This window comes from Sphaeramia orbicularis, chromosome 16 (assembly GCF_902148855.1).
Source record: "Sphaeramia orbicularis chromosome 16, fSphaOr1.1, whole genome shotgun sequence".
NCBI classification, from domain to species: Eukaryota; Metazoa; Chordata; class Actinopteri; order Kurtiformes; family Apogonidae; genus Sphaeramia; species Sphaeramia orbicularis.
Genome location: NC_043972.1, coordinates 3,808,305 through 3,829,757, shown reverse-complemented (window position 1 = coordinate 3,829,757; position 21,453 = coordinate 3,808,305). Strand labels below are relative to the sequence as shown.

General features: G+C 37.3%; 1 protein-coding gene across 2 annotated transcripts in view; it reads right to left on the bottom strand.

Annotated features, from left to right (window-relative positions):
* pomgnt2 (protein O-linked mannose N-acetylglucosaminyltransferase 2 (beta 1,4-)) overlaps positions 1 to 11,396 on the bottom strand; it is a 40,218-nt gene extending 28,822 nt beyond the window's left edge. The window contains exon 1 of one of the 2 annotated variants that reach the window (XM_030158674.1): positions 11,104 to 11,396. The gene's annotated coding sequence lies outside the window, so the exon portion shown is untranslated. Of the gene's footprint in view, positions 1 to 1,025; positions 1,113 to 11,103 lie in introns of those variants that run through there. The other variant, XM_030158675.1, reaches the window with a different exon arrangement.
* Positions 11,397 to 21,453: the final 10,057 nt, after the last annotated feature.

Here is a 21,453-nt window from a genome sequence, read left to right as displayed (position 1 = left end):
GGCAGAAAAGCCCCGTCAGAGTTAGAATTTGCATGGTATTTTCTTTGGACTTGAGGATAAATCGACTGTACGTGTCATGTCTCCTTCATTCTTTATCACTGTACCTAACAGTGGTTCACCCCCTCTTCATAAACGTCCACGCGCTGCTGTCACTGATGCTGGGGCTTCCCTGCTGTTACTGGTTAGCATATCTGTTTGCTCTGGAGATGATAAGCAGCTCGATGATGTGCTGGAATGCAGCGCAGGGCAGCCTAATGCATTTTAATGAGAATCCTGGAAAGCCGGAGCTGGGGGGTGGTGGTGGTGGTGGTGGTGGCAGGAACCCGCCTCTGTTTGGTCCCTGGTGTTCATCATTCCTTGAAATTTACAGTCCACCCCACCCCCCCACTGGCTAACCTTCTCTTTCTCCACATTTTTCTCACCTTGACATGATTCTTCAGGAGACAAATCTGAAAAGCAAAGACGCCCAGAGCTGCTCATCTCTTTCCCTTCCTGACTCTTCCCTCTGTTTCCCCTTTCGGCCACTTGATTGCGGATCCCTTTTGCCCGTCGTGATCCGTCCCTATTCGCTGTCATCTTTATTCCTAGACCAAATGTGGCTTGTCAGGTTGGATCAAGCTGCATGGAGCTCAGTGTGGCACTGGGGAGAATTAATGGCCCAGCAGCCATTATCTGGCTGTACAAAGACAACTCTCATAGCCTTTCTCTCACTTTGCATCTCTTTCTAAAACATGTTTGGACAGACCGGCTAACACACACGCACACACACACACATATACACACACACCATTGTTATATAAATGCAGTGTGATGCCATCTAGTCCAGTGGTGAAAAATAGATTTACTGCTTCATAATGACTGGCAGTGAGTGTCAGAAAATGCTCCTAGCCTATATTAGACACATCACACATCTGACTTCTCGCCGGTTCCAAACAGAGGCTGATTACTCCGGCTGATTGATAGCCTGTGAGTTAATAACACTGCTGTTCGGCTCCGTATCCTTCTCTAAAAGTGACCTACCTTACCTTCTGAGATGCAGAAGATACGAGAGCAGGACTGGGCCGTCTCTGCTCCCGAGGGACACGAGGGAAACGGAGGCTGATGTGGACAATCTGCAGACGGTGTGTGCTTGTGTGGAAGTGTGGAAGTGACAGACAGACAAAGAGGAACAAAGTGAAAAGGACATCCTCTGAAAACACAGCAGCGCAGCATTTCAGCACTGCCCCAGGACAACAGGCAATATTCCAGAAAAGGACAGAAATAGAATCCAAAGGGTGAACATACACTCATGAAGGATTTCTGCGGCTGGCGGGGGCAGGAGCTCAGTCGGCATCGGCTACTTAACAATTTCCTCAAGAATACCGTGAAAGAAGTAGTTTAGTTATGAAGATTATATATCGGGATGGGAATTGAGAACTGATTCTTGTATTGAACTGATTCCCAGTAGCTCAATTCCTTGGATTCGTTCATCTGTTCACTTAACAATTACGCTTATTGGATCCGCAACAGCATCACGTCAAATGCCTCACACAAGGGATGTCCCGATCCGCTCTAAAGATCGTTATCGGCTATCGAGCTGGCATTTTTTTTTAGAAGTTCGGATTTAGTCAAGAGATCAGGCCGATTCGGGCCCCGGTTCTCGGGGGGGGGTAAACAAACGTCCTGCACCCTCAAATTAAAGTTTCCAAAGGCAGGGATAAGAAAAATGAGCTGGACAACAACGGGAGATTTAGAGGAATTAGTTACATGTCTCTAAGTTTCACTTTCAGTTTATGGTCCAGTAGTGATGCGCGAGTCGGTTTTTCTCAACCCGTTCCGTTTCTGCAGAATTATTTGACCCAACCCAACCCACAAATAAACTGACATTTTTTTTTTTACCCGCCCGAACCCGACCTGCTGATCCATCACTAATGTACGGCACAGAACACCCCCCCATAATCCCTGGATGGACCTGTCCATAGATGCGCTACAGCAATGGCAAACATATGGCCCACAGGCCAAAACCGGCCTGCCAAAGGTTCTAATGTGGCTTACAGTATGAATTTGGAAACTGCAAAATTTATACTAAAGTTATGAAGAGTCAAAGGTGTCATGCTTGTTTTAGTTCAGGTTCCACATTCAGCCTAATTGTGGTGTCAAGTAAAATAATAGCATGATAACCTATAAATAATGACTCCAAATTTAAATCAAAATTTCATTAAAAAGTAAAAAGTCAGTATCGGCAAAACTAATCCTTAAAAAAAATCTGATCAGAAGCAAAAAAAACCCAGATAGGGACATCCCTACCTCGCACATCTTTGTTCAGAAGCCTCTAAAGTATGGTTTTATTTCACCAGTAAAGACACCACTAGGACCATTTGTAACAGTTGCAGAGCTTCCATTACGACAAAGGGGGAAATACCCCAACATGCACAAACATTTACCCACAGCATCCAATCAAACTACACCAATGGAACATCTCTGGTTGGCTGCTTAGAGAAGGGGGCGGAGTGTACAGCAAGGTGTCCTAAATCACAGCTGCTGACATTAAACTCCTCAGAGTTCTGTCGATGCTGCTAATGTTAGTATCATTTCACTGTGTAATTCTAGAACATGGAGACTGGTTGGTTGACATTTAGATGATGACGAGGCTCAGAGGCTGCAGCAGGTAGAGCTCACACGCCTTTAACTACACCTTTATAACCCTTTATTGTCAAAAGAGTTCAAGCGAATAAAACCATTTGTATAATAGTTTATTCTTTAATCCAATGAGAATCGATAGGGAATAGACTTGTGAAGTGATATCAATTATGGAACCGGAATTGCTCAATTTTTATCAATTCCCATCCTTAATCATATAGTTTCAGACACAAACATCTGATGAGAACTTCACCAAAGTAGCTCATAAGACCCTAAAGTCATAGCCAGGATTGTCCAAAAACACACAGCAGGCATCTTCAGACATCATACCAAGACCACAACCACGAACAAAACTGCAATTTATAGTCAATGTTCTCAAACACTCACCTACCACGTCCAGACCTTTTTATAGACAATTCTCTAGGTCAAACAATAAAGAAACTTATTATACTTGAAATAACCTGCCAGTGAGATCATTTAAGTATAAGTCAAAGCCCTTTACAAAAGGTGGAACTGTAATTTTTCACAGTGCAGAGGTGAAACATCAGTAAGGGTTTTCAAGAGTTAGTTCAGGGTGTTTTAAGTGTGGATGTATGAAGTACCGCGTCCATGGTCGATGAATGAGCTACAGCACAGAGGAACTGCTGTAGCCACCTAAGATGAATCAATATCAGTTTAAATGTAGGCTATATTTAGTCGACACATAAACTGATATTGATTTGCGTTACGATCAGACAGTCTTTCCAATAGGGAACTGAATTCATTACGTCGGTCGAAGCCACCAGACGCCTTTGACTAAAACAGAAACAGGAGGATCTGATCCACCATTAGCATCATTTTTACACATTAGTTTGCATCTTTGGATCAGTCCTTCAGATCTGCTTTTGTTTTTAGTTATTCTGTTACGCATCTGTAGCATACTTTTACTCTACTTTTGCTGTTTCTTAGGTTGCTTTTATGTGTTGATTTTGTTTTACTTTTGCTCTAAATGACTGAAAAATTGATTAATCAGCAGTATAACTATTATGAGTGCCGCCCTCGAGTCCCATCATGCTGTTACTACACATTAGATTGGATCTAAACTAGAGCTGGATGATGTGACCAACCAGTTAAGTATCTCTTTTTTTATTAAACGTGTGATATTTTGCTTTTTTAAATGAAACTATGGATTTAAAATCATTTCCCTGTGGTCTACATAAACTGTAAATGCTCTGCTTGTGTCTGAATTCTTCATTAATTCAATCCCACAGGTCCATCTTCAATCTTCTATTTCTGAGTAATGACACCAGAAAGGTGGTTTTGAGCGCTGGCCCTTTAAATGCACATGAGCCACTTCACACCCCATCCCCTCCAGGTTGTTGACCGTGCTGCTCTGTCCTGCTCAGCCACTTGTATTCATTAATACAACCAACTGAACATTTTAGGTAATCGGCTGAAAGTCTGGACATATTTTCAGTACGGACTACAACCGCTGCTGCTGACAAACAATTATGTCGTACTCTGAGACATGTTCGTCGGAAGTCTTGACCTTATATGTGCAAATGTCGTGACATAACTAGTTATAAAACGTAACAATTTACGAAGGAATTGAAACAGGTTGTAGAAATCCACTTGATTTTTGCCAGAATGAATATGAAGATAGCTTTGCAGCACCTGGAGGGTTCAAATTCAAACTTTTGGAACTATTAGGGTCCAAATACACAAATAAATAAACCAAAGACTAATGAAAGTGGGTTTAGCAAAATATGACCCCTTTAAAACTATATGCCATGTCTGACTTCAGAAACACATTCACAAGTAACATATTATACAAACCAAATAAGTTCCATCTTGAAGTTTAGCAAGAAACTCTATAGAGGAATAATCTTTTACCATTTTTCGGCATTTTTCACACTTTTCAGACAGCAACACCTGAAGTAAATCTGAAATAAGGTTTCAGTACAGTGCTGAAAGGGTTGCTTTTGGGAACTAAAGTAAAGGCTGATGTTGCTTTTGTCTACAACAGTATTCTTCTGGGTTGATAGTCCTGTCAGCTTCTGCAAAATGGCATCTAATGTAATTAACACTAAGAACAGATACCTCATATAACTTGACTTTACTTGACTAATGTTAATGAACACTTCTGTATCAGGGGTACTTTCCATAGGTCTGTAGGCTGCTGTCATTCAGGATTAAGTAAAACTCTCTCAACAGCTGCTTCGGAGTCTGCAGTTAAACCAAAATGCAGCCACTTTACAAAGTTTTATTGCTGCGGGACAAAATCTGAGGGTATGCCATCAACTTCAGAACTCCTCTTAACCTGTTTGGACGTGTATAAAAGCTTGAGAGGCTTCAGCCGTGCAAGCAGATGGCTAAGGAAATCAGAGCCGCTCAACTCCAGCTGCACTTGAAACTCAGAGACCTCACACTGATCAGGTGAGGAAGGCGTCACTGAAGGGGCTGCAAAAAATACTACTACACATCAACAGACTAAAAGCCAACATTTAGCAAAATATGTAATAAAACTGCATAATTCATTAGTGCTTTATGACTATAGCAATGTACCAATCTGACTCAGTTCCAATGGTGGTACATATTCTCAGTCACTCAGGCCAATTTAGGCTGGCAGAACAAGCGTACGCCTTTTTGACAGGAAATACACTGTTTTAAAAGGGACACTGAAGCTGTTACCGCTGAATTTTTAAGTTTATCAGTTATGCTGGATAAAATCCCAACATAACCCAGCATTGCAATGATGGCTGTGAGTTTGTGGATTGTGAATTCACCAGAAAAACTAAAGGTTAACTTGCTTTATTGTCCTTGTACGTTTTACCTATCTTAATACCTACACAGTACATAGCATTAGCATTAGCACACATTAGGAGTAGCGAGCTGCAATTGAAGGCCTTTGGGGACCAACTCCAGATTTTCATCAGCACCGTGTAGGGATGCAAATTATCGATTAATTCATTAATCGATAGCTGATTGCCCTTATTGGTCGATTAACGATTAACTGATAAGTGGCAATTTTCCTGAGAACCTGAATTTCTTTTTCAATACGGTCTATAAGAATAAAAGCTAAATATTGTTTATACACTTCATGATAAAAGCATGTCATATTCCTTGATGATTGATTTATTGAACCATTGGATACAGTCAGTGTTTCCTGTGGAATTCATCTGTTGATGAGGTGTATGTAATGGGGGGGGGGCTACACGTGCGTGCATTTCGCCAGTGCGTGGTTGGGTGCACGCACGGGTGTTTCGTCGGCGGGAGGGGAGGTACTCACACGCGCGTAGTACAGCTGGGGGATGTGTGCGTGTTGGTTGGTAACCGTGCACGTGTGTCACTTTCCGTCCTACTTCAAATACTATAGGGGTACGGGGCGGTGCAGTCCGTGCCCCTGCAGAAGTGAACGTGAAACTTTTTGCTCATTTATCTTTAACTCCCGAAGCTTCGCAAATGCATTACATACCTGTCTTCCGAATCAAGAGTCTGGAGGATGTTTTCAACTTCTGTCTCACTAACAGTGGATTTGACCAACCTCCAGGAAATACACTCCGATACCGACCCCGCATTTGTGTGTGTATTTAGTCTGGGGTACACCGCTCCCACAAACAGACGGTCGGTCTGTGTTTGGTTCCATCATGTCCATAAAGACATTCTAACTCATCAACGCCATTATTCAGTTCAATGACCGGCTATCCCAGCAGCAGCGTCGCAGCGCGGACAAACCAACAGCCTTCGGACAGGTGTGGACAGGCGGAAAAGGGCAATTAACCAACAATTAATAATTTAATCGAGCAAATTCTTATCGACAATTACTCGTTAGTCGATTAACTGTTTACATCCCTAGCACAGTGGTCAAGAAAACTTAACCTATATGTACCTGTTTATAATGAGCTCTTTCTGTCTTTTCTTTCAACTGCTAAGCTGCAACTCAGTCAATATGTACACTACCAGTCAAAAGTTTGGACTCACCCTCACATTTAAATGACATGAGATGGACCACAGATCACCAACAAGTGCTCAGCATCACTGGAAACTCCTTCAAGACTTTTAGAAAACATTTCAGGTGAATACCTCGTGAAGCTTAGCGAGAGAATGCAAGAATGTGCAAAGCAGTAATAAAAGCAAAATGTGGCTATTTAGAAGAATCTAAAATATAAAACATGCTTTGAATCTTGTCACACTTTTTTTAACTACATAATTCCATATGTGTTCATTCATAGTTTTGATGCCTTCAGTGAGAATCTACAATGTAAATAGTCATGAAAATAAAGAAAAACCAGGTGAGTCCAAACTTCTGACTGGTAGTGTAGGTGAAATAAAAACACATTTGCAAATTACAGCATTAGCATGTGGCAGAGATCGATGAGCGGTAGGCTATTTTTTTTTTTTTTTTGCACCATTTGAGGATTTTCTGCTTCATGTGCTGATCTGCATCTCCTTTAAGTAACAGGTTCAGGTCTTCAGGATGTAATAATGGATGATGGAATAAGGGCTAATATTTCGATCACACACAACGGTAGAATGTGATTCTCCTCCATTCTGCTATGTGCGTATTGAAACTTCCTGAGGTTGAAGGTTGCTGAAAGAGTAACGCCTTCCAATATCTAACTAATCCTGAAAATTGGAGGTTCTGACAAAGACACGCATCTTTTTACAGGGGGATTTATCCATTTTAATACCATGGCACACTTCCTCATGTGCCTACACCGGTGAGTTACTCTCACGATACCTAATCTAGCTGTATCATGCCACAGATTGGTGCATCCCTACTTTCATTGTCTCTAAATTTCATAACAACAGTAATGGACTAGAGATGGAATAAAATGTCCCACAGCTAGGGTACACCTTGGAAAATAAAACAAAACCCACTTGTTAACAGTTTTGGTTCCATACTAAGATAATTATCCCAGAAACAGCTCTGACACACAGGTCAGATGATGTCAAGTACATACACAAATTTCCCTACGAGCCTCTGTTATGAATGTTTGCCTAAAATAATCCTGCTGAGACGTTTATGTGCACATTTGCAAAAGCATGTTTTGAGATTTACCCTAATGCATAATCTGTTTCCTACCAAAGTACGGAAACACATGCTGTGTGAGAGTGCATCTACTGTGACACTTTGAAAAGCGAAGTGTTTTCTGCTCAGCAGTCAGGGGATGTGGAAACACATACTAAATATCAGTTATTTTACAGACGAGACTGAGAGCAAAAGTATTCACAGAGGGTGATCCGAACTCATTTTTTCCTGCACAAGTCAGCATTTCAGTTTTGTGAGAAGTTGCAAAGAATGGCTTTGAATTATTCCCAAAGACGAGCAGAAATTGAGATCAAAGTGCCGGAATAATGGGGAGAGCTGCAGGTCTATAGCGCAAGACCCTGTTGAACGTCCCAGCTCATTTGACATACTGTAAAAGGGCTGCGAAAATAAAAGAAACTGCAGTCAAATGAAGTGGTAACATAATCTAGTGGTGACCAGGGACAGGAATTGATAGGATTTTATCAATACTGATGGAATAAAGTTCCCCTGCTTATCGGTCCAAGGCTTTATGGATTCTCTTATTGATGAATTATTTTTCTGAGTTCGAAAAAACCGAGGCCTACGCTGGTTCTTAGCATCAGTTGGACTATTACCACAGCATCTGAACCCAGCGTAGAAACAGAGAACACAAAAAGAAAAACATCCACTGAACCGAAGGCACATATTAGACCGTGTTGTCCTCTCTGACACCAAGTTTCCAAATTAGATGCATGAATTTGACATTATTGTTTTGTAGCGTGCAATTATCATTAAGGAACAAATGGAACTGACAGGCTCAGAGGCATCTGATTGTAATGAATCAGACAATTTGGAACCGGTTCTCGATTTCTGCTCTCAGTGGTGGTGTGATTTCACATTAAGTTACAACTAATACACTGAACTCATCTGAAATTAAAGCAAATGCAAAGTGGCACATGAGTTTTCCAACACTACAGTGCTTTTTACAATGTGAGTTTACTGACAGTATTATTCCTGTTTATAGTATCTTTTATTTTCTATGCCTGCCAGTTCTGTAAATTATATCACTGTTATAAAGCATTTGTAACAATGTCCTGTAAATAAACATAAAACAAGGGTATATTATTAGCATTACTGCCATTGATATACATGCAGTTTTTACATAAATGTCCAACCTTTGAATAGCAGAGTGAAATAAACCAAAGTTTCACCTCAGAAAATTCCATATACATCCTATTTGTTTCAGATCTCAAGCTGAATAATACACCAAACTTCAACCACTTGAAACATCATCTCATCAGGAAGATGCAGAATACAAATACCAGCCAACAAGCACCACTGTGGCATTTCATTTGCATAATTGTGGGACACTTTAAGACCTCTAGTGGAGAGAAATAACCTTTTTTCATTAGCTCAAATTGTTCAGTCACAAAGCTGATACAGAAAAGCCCAAATATTATAAGCATTTTCCATCTTATGTCATGCTTTTCTAATGCTAGAATGAATGCAAGCGAGATGGAGATGCAAAAGGACAGTAAAGAGTCTAGTACACAAAAGAAAAAAAAAAAAAACAATTATGAGGATGATCAACAAGCATGGATTGTAAAATAGCCTATGTATGAAAAAAGATTTACCCTTTTTGTAAAAACATATCTAATGTTAAAGCCTACAACATTCAGCAAAACTGCATCTGTTATATGCAGACTGGGAACACAGTGATTTAAGAATAATTTATCATTGCATTTCGATGTATTCTGATAATTGTGGGACACGTTAAGACCTCTAGTTGAGAGAAATAACACATTAACTCAAATTGTTCAATCACAAAGCTGATACAGAACTCAAATATTATGTGCACTTTGCATCCTATGTTATCCTTTTCGATTTCAATAATAGAATGACTGCAAGTAAAGAGACTAACCCACAAAATATCCCATTATTTATCTTACCACCTATGAGAACAGATTGTAAAATATGTATGAAAAGAAGCTTTTTGTTAAGTTTCTCCCTTTCTTTAATCATAACCTGATGTTAAAACCTAGAATATTGAGGGAAAAAAAGCATCCTTTGTAAACAGACTTGGTATAGCTTTCAATTCCAATGAATTGTTGGAAACTTAAAGACCTCCATTTGAAAGAAATGACCTTTTTTATGAGCTCAACCTATTCAGTCACAAAGCTGACACAGAACAGCCCAAGTCTTAGCAGTATTTCACATCCCATGTCAATAATGGAGTGAAAAAAAAGATGGTGATGCATAAGGGAACTTCAGAGACTAACCCACAAAAAAAAAAATCTTATATGGACAATCTACAAGCACAGATTGTAAAATATGTATGAAAAGAAAATTCATCCCTTTGTAAAAAATAAATAAATAAAAACATAATCTGATGTTAAAGCTTTCAACATTGAGCAAATATGCATCTTTTGCAAACAGACTTGGAAAACAGTGATTTAATAATAAATTACCATTGCATTTAGGTATACTCTGATCATTGTGGGACACTTTAAGACCTCTAGTTGAGAGAAATTACCTTTTTTATGAGCTCAACCCATTCAGCCACAAAGCTGATACAGAACAGCCCACGTATTAGCAGCGTTATGGGGATGCATAAGGGAAGTTCAGAGACTAACCCACAAAAAAAAAAAAAAAAAAACTTATATGGACAACCTACAAGCACAAATTGTAAAATATGTATGAAAAGAAATCATCCCTTTGTAAAAATAAATAAATAAAAATAAAAATATAATTTGATGTTAAAGCTGTCAATATTGAGCAAAAATGCATCTTTTGCAAACAGACTCGGAATACAGTGATTTCATAATAAATTACCATTGCATTTAGATGTACTCTGATCATTGTGGGATACTTTAAGACCTCTAGTTCAGAGAAATTACCTTTTTTATGAGCTCAACCCATTCAGTCACAAAGCTGATACAGAACAGCCCATGTATTAGCAGCATTATAGGGATGCATAAGGGAAGTTCAGAGACTAACATACAAAAAAAAAAACCTTTAATGGACAACCTACAAGCACAAATTGTAAAGTATGTATAAAAAAAAATCATCCCTCAATATAAATAAATAAATAAATAAATTTAACAAATTTGATGTTGAAGCTGTCAGTATTGAAAAAAAATGCATCTTTTGCAAACAGACTTGGAACACAGTGATTTCATAATAAATTCCCATTGTATTTAGATGTATTCGGAGTTGAAATCCTCCTTTGTACACCCTGCTGCAGTTCTGGATATTGATAGCATTAATAAGGTCAGAGTTTCCCCTCATGTATTGGCAGGTTTGGTATATTTCTCTTCATATTTAGAACTCTCTGTCCGTCAGCTGGAAGCTTCCCGGACACTCACACTGAAATAAACCAACACCTGCAAAGCAAAAACCCTGTGACAGTCAAGCCGAGAGAAATTTCGCGACACAACACCCAATTCATGTGAAACATAAATGATCCAAAAGCAGCATCTGTGAGCGCCTCTTACCTTTAGTCGGAGGGAAACTGTCTTTTGTGCAGACACTTGGGTTAGCTCCTGTCATCAGTGGAGCTCAGTATGTTGCAGAGGCGATGGTGAACAGAAGAAGCAGGAGACATGGAGTGGAAATAAACGCCAAAACAGCCACGGACATGGGCAATAGTGGTAAAAACAACAGCGGGTTCACTCATTAGATTTTCCCCCACACAGCCGGGGCTTTTTGGTGTTGTTTACATGCTAGCATAGCTGTCAGAAAGGCAGATAGAGAGCAGCTGCCTGGAAACCGACTCCACTCCGCTGTGTCCAGGCTCCACCTACCGCCCAGGGAAATCTCGCGCTCAAATCTCGCGAGAACACTCCATAGCCTTTTTATTATTATTATTATTATTATTATTATTATTATTATTATTATTATTATTATTATTATTAATGTATTTATTTATTTATTTTATTTTATTTATTTATTTATTTATTACTTTTTTAGCCTTAAGTCTCTCATGTACATAATCCTAACAGTCTCTATATGAGTGACTATTTTTAACCCTTTCATGCACAAATTAAGAGAACCTTAGTCACATTTTTTTTCCTGAGTGTTTTTATTCCCTTTCTTTTTGTTGTTGTTGTTGTTGTTGTTGTTGTTTTTATTTTTGGTTTTACATCAGTCATTGTACTCAGTACATCAATTGTAATAAACATAAAAACCAGAAAAGGAATAGGCTAGAAGCAAAAGCTTATTTTTTTGCCAATCCTTTTCAACTAATACACTGCTTACATCAACTTAAATGTGTATAGCATCGAGCATTTACACCATAATAATAACAAATGAAAAATGAAAAAGAAAAAAAACTCTTTAAGCCTGGAAAAAAATGTGATTGAAATTTTTTTAACAAACCTATTTTTCGTAGAGTTACAAAAATGTCCATCATGTGTTTAATTTTTGAAGCAAAGAAACATGTATTTAAAACACTATCAGAAAGTGATATTCTGTGTGAAATCTATGAAATAAAAATATTTGTAATGCAGCTAATCTGATGTATTCTCTCATTTTAACTCCTAGGGGTCATACTCTAATACTAGCTATTACTCACTTCATGGAGATAAATATTCATATATATATATATATATATATATATATGTATGTATATATATATATATATATATATATATATATATATATATATATATATATATATATATATATATATATATATATATATATATATATATATACTCAAACATATTGGTGCAGATCAGGTTTATCTAGAACAGTAAAGTTACAGTAACAGTATGAATGTCAGTGTATAGGATGATGCATAAGTGTCCACTGTGTTGGCTGATATGCAAGTAAAACAACAAAACCCATGATTATACAAGAGAACAGCTGGAGAAGAACTGTCCACTGGAGTGACCAGTATACATGAAAGGGTTAATAACAGAATGAGATTTTCCCTTTGGTGAGATAACATATTTGCAAAATAAGAATGTTTGGTCTTGTCTTGACTTTATTAACAATTGTAGAAAAAAAGAAAAGGAAAATATACAGGTGTGTGAAAAGTACTTGCTTACAGCCACACTTTTTGCTCTCTACCGCCCTCTAATGTATTTGTATATTTACTACAATTATGAAATCAAGTTGAATACATGATGTCAGGAATAGATGGTGGATTTGTTATGTTTTGTTTTTGTCACTTAAGTTTTTATTGAAATTTTTTACACATATTTGACAAAACAATAAAAAACAAACAAACCAACATTGCTTGGGTACATACACCTATTTCAACACATTTGTATCCAGTCTTTCCATCATTCCCAGCTCTGTAAACAGTCCATTTATTCCAGTTTTTGTCCATTTGTGCTTCCTGTAGTCGCAGTCTATGAGTCGCCCTTTCCATTGTAAATATTCCATCAATAATTTCAATCCACTGGTCCTGTGTCGGTGCCTCTGTCCTTCCCCAGTTCCTTGTAATAGTTTTTTTGCAGCCACTAAAAGTATCTTAACCAAGTACATGTCGTTTCCTGCTACATTTCCATCAGATAAGTTACACAAATACAGAACATCACAGCACATTGGAATCTCATACCCCATTATTTGTTTTAGTTCTCTACACACCATCTCCCAAAACACAGTTATTTCATCACATTTCCAAAAAACATGTGTGTGATCTATATCAAATTCTCCACATTCCCTCCAACATTTCTACTGTCTGTTTAACCGCTTGCTTTTCTTCTTAGGTGTGATAAAGAAACGCACCAGATTTTTCCAGGAGAACTCCCTCCAGATCCGTGAACTAGTAGATGTTTGGTGTATCTTCCACATATTGAACCAATCAGCACGGTGGATTTGTTTTAATGTTTATTGTTCTCGTAATTAAGAGGCAGTATCAGACAAAAGGATGCAAAATGATTAAAAATGCTAATTCTGTTTTGAGAGAGAAGCTGTGGAATGTGGTGGATGCACACCGAGATGATGGAGAGCATCTTGGGAAATCCAGATCACCTTCATTTCATTTTGGCAACAGAAGCGACTAAGCTTATTAAGATGCAGAACTGAGAGGTATGAAAGATCCCTCATGAACACCGCCATCAGTCTGATGATTCATGGATGATGATTGTTTGTTTTTGTTTAGTTTTCTGTCTTTTTTTATTGAGACGATGAAAAAAGTAAATTTCCCCCCAGGGATCAGTAAAGTGAATCTGTATCTGTGATGTTATGTTCAATCTGTTCTCTATATTTTCGGTTTAGTGGGATAAAATCCACCACTGAGATACTTCCTTTAACACCTTTAAGACCTAGAACTGTTTTTGTTTTGACTCCTAAATTAATTTAACCTTTCCTAAGTTAGAGCGACTACGAAGGGTTTTGGGTTTCTGTCAGCGGGGTGAGACTGCGGAACGGATTTAATATAGAGTTAAAGCAACGTCCAAGCAGGAAAGAATTTAAAAAGAGGTACAAAGACACGGTTTTTCAGAGGTACAGGGATGAGGGAGGGGAGGGGGATCACTGGGTGTGATAAAGATGTACAAGTGTGTGGTAAGTGTGTGTAAATGTATGTATAGGTGTGTATGTGTGTGTGTATATATAGGTAGGTGTATATGTGTGTGTGTAGATCTGTGTATGAATATGTATTTACATATATGTGTTATTGTATTATGTGTTTATGTAAATCATATTATATTTGTTCATGATAATATAAAGCCAGAAACCTAATTATTTACTAGTAAGTATGAGTCAAATTATAGCATAGTGTATAGATCTGATTAGATGAGGAAGGTTATTATTGTTATTAATTATATAAGGAGAAGGGGTGGAGTTTATAAGTTGTACTTCTTCTCACTCCTTTTCGAATATGTATTATATGTCTTATGTTTAAGGGTTTTGTTTATTTATTTTCTTCTGTTTGACATTCATGTTCGAAATAAATACATCAATCAATCAATCAGTTTATTACCTGTTATTACAATACTATCCCCTGCATTTTGTGTGTTTCAGTGAAAATCACATAATTTACTTTATTTAATCAACTGATCATATAAATTTTCATTAAAGCTTAGAATAAATTCTGAAATTATTATAAAGGAGCGACACGGTGGTGCAGTGGTTAGCACTGGTGCCTCACAGCCAGAAGGTCCTGGGTTCGATTCCAACACCAGTCGATGGGGGTGGGACTTTTCTGTGTGAACGTGACAGTGGTTGTTTGTCTCTATATGTTCAGCCTGTGATGAACTGGTGAAATGGTGCACCCCGCCTTCACCCCTATGTAACTGGGATAGGTTCCAAGCGACCCCCATGACCCTAGTGAGGATAAAGTGAGTTCAGAAAATTAATGACTGAATTATTATATAGAGAAAATTGAAGAATGATGTTGTACTGATAAATCTGCTGTAATTATTGAAGAGAATGTTTGATTTGTTGAGTCTGTTTGTATGACTGCACTGACATGAACAGACTGTTGTGGATAATTCAGTTACTGCATTATGGATTGTTGTGGTTCGATGCTAAAATTAGGGAAATAGTATCGGCTGATTGTTGTATAAAGTTAATGATAAAGGTGTAAAAGCACTGAGGGGTAGGATTAAATAAGTTTAGACTTCTTCCTACTCCTTTTCGACCACGCAAAATTCAGACTTGTATGTGCTTGAAGATAGATTCTGTCCAATTAAATGTTATTTTGTTTGTGTCTTATTTTGCTTTGTTTTGTCTTATTTTCTTTGCATGTTCAAAATAAAATAAAAAATAAAATAAAGAAAAAGTGAATTTTGCAGCTAAATGAACTTTTACAAGTAAATCAGTGTTACGTAAGATGATGGTGTTTCCACATTCACATTGATTCCTATTATAATTATTATTATTATTATTATTATTATTATTGTATTATTATTATTGTATTGTTTGTTGTTATTATAGAAAAACGGAGAAAAATTAAGAAAAACTGAATTTGTCATCATTATCTGAACACAATTAAGTGTCTACAACTCCTTTAATGTGCGTTTCATGGGTTTTACTGGTGCGATGCTTCTTAACGTCAAATATAAGACACGTCTGACGCTGTTGAAAAGCTGATAAACTGAATTTTACCTGAATTATTTAACCATATTGATAGGATTAGTGGTTCAGAAGTTGTTAACCCCTTTAGCCCTATCAGCCCGCCCGCAGGCCGAAAAAAATTATATTAATATTCATCTGCTATAAGAATATAATAAATCAGGACAATGAATGTTTTTTTCAACTTTTGCTCAAAGTTTAGACCCTAATGTTAATAAAAGTGCATCAAAAGTGTATTTTAGTGTAAACTTTAACATTCAAACATGATTTTTAATCTTTGTGGGGTGAAATATATGCTATTAAAAATCTCAGACACAAACGATTAATTAATGCATATCATCGTCAATCCAGCCGAAAAAAAAACAGGTGAGGATAAAAAAATTCCAATTTCTCTTTTAGTTTGTTCCAGTTTACTCAGGCAGAGTAATAGATACAATATTTTAGACAATGGGAATAGATTCTGTGAGGTCTGTAAATGTCCACAGACACCATGAACATCCATATGAACCTTATTATTGTGGAGGAATTCTTCATTTACTTTGGGTTTGTCTGTTTAGGCGTTTTTCCGCTGAAAATATGGTCAGGGTTTAACAGGTTAAACATTTTAGATCAGTATGTTTTTGGTCATTTGCGGCTGTTGAGAGCTTTGGCGGTTTACAGACAAAACCTCCTATAGGACCACACTCAGGTAGTTCTGATGAATGGAGAGTGGAGAACAAAAAAGAAGAGTATCCTACAGAGAAATAACAAACAAACAAACAAATGCTAAACACATTAATGGGGGGTGTAATCTCTAATCAGGAATACAACACACTGTCATACCTGCAGCCAGACGTTAGTCTGGTTTTGTCTGTCTTTTATGTTTTGTTTGTCACTTCCTGTTTTATTTTGTTAAGTTTCCCCTCATGTGTCTTGTCTGTCGTCTTTACTTCCTGTTCCCTGTTCTCCCTGACCTCTGACCTGATTACCTGTCTCCGCCCTGATTTGCTCCACCTGTGTCTCGTTGTCTTCCCTCCCTTTTGTGTATTTAAACCCTGTCTCTTCCCCCTGTCAGACGCCAGTTTGTAACTCTTGCAGTTCTTACCAGTGTTTTGACCTCGTCTGTTCGTTTTGTCTGCCTGTTGTGACCCGTTTTGGATTCCTCGGTTTTTTGCCTTCTGCCTGCTCCCTGTCGGTTTTGTCTGCCTCATCTGATTTCCTGGTTCTGATCTTCTCGCCCTGACTATCGGTACGTGAGTTTTGCCTTGTCCTTATGTCCTGTTGCCTGTTTGATAGCCTACCTGTGTATGACCTGTTTCCGTCCCTGACCTCCCTTTGCTTTTCCCCAGTCGGGAAAAATACCCCAAACGCCGCACGGGGAGACGGGCCGTCGCCCTCGATCCGGAGAACGAATCAGAGGAGGATATCTCCAACCATTATCCTCAAGATTCTGTCACTAATATTATTTTTACACGTGTTTAAATAATAAATCTTTTGAACCTTATTTTTGTGTCCGAGTTTCTGCATTTGGATTCAGAGTTTGTACTAGCGTTATCACACACAGCTCCAGAATCAGAGATACCTGCAGAAAGGAACATGGAGAGAGACAGTGTTCCACAATGATAGACAGCATGGAGGCAGAAAGACAGGAGAGGAGCGCAGTGCATCATGGGAGGTCTCACAGCAGCATTACTAAGGGCAGGTTCAGGGTCATCTGAGCCAGTCCGAACTATAAAGAAAGTTTCACATCTGATCTTAAATGTATGAGAGGGTGTCCGGGAGCTGGTTCCAGAAGAGAGGACCCTCATAGATAAAGGCTCCTTTGGAGACTCTGGGTACCTCCAGTAAAGCTGCACTTTGAGAGAGAAGTGTTATCGGGATCATATGGTGCGACGAGCAGCTGTGGCCTAGGAGGTAGAGTGGGGTTATCGTCAAACCAGGAGGATGGGCATGCATGGATTTCATTCAGATACTGAATCAGAAGTTGCACTGAATACTACTGGACATTAACCCTTTCATGCATGAATTATGAGAACCTTAATGAGAACCTTAATATTTTTTTTTCCTGAGTGTTTTTATTCCTCTTTAGGCATGAAAAAAAAACAATGTGATTGAATTTTTTTTTTTTTAAATCAACCTGTTTTTCATGGAGTTACAAAAATGTCCACTCAGCTACACCATGAATTTTATCCTTGAAGCAAAGAAACATGTATTTAAAACCCAATATCATAAAGTGATATGAAAACAGTGAAATGAAACCATGTTTAATGCAGCTAATCTGATGTTTTCTCACATTTTAACATATTCTAATACTAGTTATTACTCACTTCATGGAGATAATATGCAAAAAATAATTATTAACAATTGATTTCCAGACTTCCTACAAGATGGCGAACGATACAAGAAGGTTTTTTTTTTGTTGCACATTATCTCGATGAAGTAAGGAATCAATAGCATTAGAATATGTTAAAATGTGAGATGACATCAGATTAGCAGCATTAAACATGTTTTTATTTCATTGTTTTCATATCACTTTCTGATATTGGGTTTTAAACACATGTTTCTTTACTTCAAAAATTAAATGCATGGATATTTTTGTAACTCCACAGAAAAAAAAAAACTTGATCTCATTGTTTTTTTCATGCCTAAGGAGGAATAAAAACACTCAAGAAAAAAACCTTGACTAAGGTTCTCACAATTAATGCATGAAAGGGTTAAAGAAGATGACAGAAGACAGAGAAGTCGTGCAGTCCAGGTGTTTGAAAGCCAGGCCAATTTCCTGTTGCATGCTGGGATTGTTGCTGTTTGCGTGTTTTGCATCCTATATCACCTACATCTGCTGGTAACTGATCGGCCTCATTAGCATCTTTCATTTCACTCATGGCTGAAATGGTTTAATAGATTAAATCTGGAATGTGCATGTTTTTTTTTTTTAGTCTAAATTGTTCTTTTTTTTTTTTTTTAAACCACTTTTCTCGATCTGATCCTCCCAGTACACAGCTGGACACAATTTGTCCACATGTAAAGCTTTACATTTTTCACATTTCGATAGCATTAGCTCATGAATTCTGTTCTTTCTTTGTCCTTTCACTCCAGACTACGCCTATAGGACCATCATGTTCTGTTCTCGTCACTGTAAGCCGTATGAGGCCCTGAGAAAACATGTGAAATCATTCAGGATCGTCAACAAAGAGGAGCAGAAGATCCTCCTTGAACCTCGGCCCCAGTGAACTGAACATAAGGACTGAGCCCTGTACACAAAGGCACAGCCCTCTGGGTCTTCAGCTATATTTAACTACTTTACATTCTGTTAGAGGCATCATTTACTGCAGGAAGTGTATTAGAATCACTTCAAACTGATTTTTCTAACCCATAAAGACCCAGTGGTACTTCTGTGGCGGTTCACAAAGTAATTTTTTTCTACATTTAACCTTCCTTAAGCAATTTATCACAATTTATTGTAATATTATCCTTTTTAGTTAAGAGCTTTTTCAGTGTAAATCATGTATTTTCCTATATTTAATTCAGTGATCATGTAGATGTTCATTCCTCTGAACCTCATCCTATCAATATGCTTAAATAATTCAGGTAAAATTCAGTTTATCAGCTTCTCAGATGTATCTTATTTACAAGCATTGCACCAGTAAAACCAATGAACACATTAAACAAGATGCACATGCTTTAATGTGTTCAGATAATGATGTATTTTTGCTGAAAAGGTCAGTTTTCCTTTAATTTTCTTCGTTCTGCTATAATAACCTTTGAATTTACGCTGAGTTTTTATAAACATCTACATGATCAGTGAATTAAATGTAGGAAAACACCTGATTTTTTGCAGAAAAATGCAAAATACAGAGGATAAAATTCTAATATGCTGCAGACTAGGAGAACACTCCCTAACCCATAAAGACCCAGTGGTACTTCTGTGGCGGTTCACAAAGTAATTTTTTATCTACATTTAACCTTTCTTAAGGGATATCACAATTTATTGTAATATTATCCTTTTTAGTTAAGAGCTTTTTCAGTGTAAATCATGTATTTTCCTATATTTAGTTCAGTGATCATGTAGATGTTCATAAAACCTCAGAGTAAATTCAAAGTTATTGTGTCAAAAGCAGAGAAAACTGAAGAAAAAGTGACTTTTTCAGTAAAATCTATCATTAACTGAACATAAACCCAGTGTCTCCATCCACCATTATTGATCCAACTCCATGGGTTTTACTGGTGAATCAATGTTGTAGAAGATGATGGTGTTTCCACGGTAACTACAGAGCCTCCAAACGTCCAAATGGGTCACATCATCAGTGGCTGTTTGGTTCTTTATGGGTTAAGTCTGCAAAATAACTGCAGGATGTAAATCAGTGTCTTTTTTTGTAATATATTCAAGTACATCAATGTTGACTTTAGAAAATACTGTGATTTAAAAGAAGCAGTCAGTTAGCTGAGTCAAAAATGTTCTCTTGTTAAAATGTTTATAGTTTGGGTTCAGTATGAAGACTTTTCTGTACCTTTGACCAGAACAAGTCGCAAAATATTCCAATGTAAATCAGAACTCTTCTATTCTTCAGAGGGTTATTGTCTCTATTTGTCCCCATGCAGTTTGTATTTCACACAATCAATACAAAGATATAACTCATTCAGTATTTTATTAGATAGGTGAGTATAAATTGTGCTACATCTGCAAAATGTGAAATAAAAGGCGATGTATTAGGCAAAAACAACAAAAAAAAAAAAACAACCCCAGATACATTCTCATCAAAATGATTGAAACTGTATTTTCACTTAAACAGAATCCAGTGGCTGCCTTGAAAACCATCACTGAAATTCACCAATAGGCTGTTTTTCTGTGGATCTTTGTTGCCCAGTATTACATAGTTCTATTAATGAAATGGGTAAACAGAAGATTTGGTCAAAAATATAACCCCAAAATAACCCATTCAAAGTTACTTGTATCTCAAATGCTAATTCCTGTGTGAACTGTTCATAGGTCCACAGTGAAGGAAAGAAAACCAAATATAAGGCAACACTCCCATCTTGAGTTTAAGAAAAGAAAAGCACGTATTACTGCTGGATTTTTCCCCTGAACTATATGTGTCTGAAACATCACCTTTTTTTTTATAAGACCAGAAACACACGCCTGTTTTCAGCTGGTGATGGAGGAGGAGGAGGAGGAGGAGGAGGAGGAGGAGGAGGAGGAGGAGCAGGAGCAGGAGGAGGAGGAGGAGGAGGAGAGGAGGAGGAGCAGGAGGAGGAGGAGGTAGGAGGAGCAGGAGGAGCGAGGAGGAGCAGGAGGAGAGCGGAGGAGGAGCAGAGAGGAGGACTTTTTCAGCTTCACACCTTTAGTTTATCATGAATATTTCACATATGTATGAGGAAGACTTTCACTGGATAGGAGAAAGCTGAGAATCTGAAATCAGAAACAGAGAGAGAATTAAAAATAAAAGATGAAGTAGAATAGTGATTTTTGTAGAGTTTTTATTATTATTATTATTATTATTATTATTATTATTATTATTATTATTATTATTGGTATTATTATTATTATTGTTGTTGTTGTTGTTGTTGTTGGTGTTATTATTTTTATTATTATTATTATTATTATTATATTATTATATTATATTATTTTATATTATATTCTTTAATATTCTATTCTATTCTTAAATGTTCTATTCTATTCTATTCTATTCTGTTCTATTCTATTCTATTCTTTAATGTTCTATTCTATTCTTAAATGTTCTATTCTTTAAATGTTCTATTCTTTAATGTTCTATTCTATTGTATTTTATTCTATTCTATTCTGTTCTATTCTATTCTATTCTATTCTATTCTATTCTATT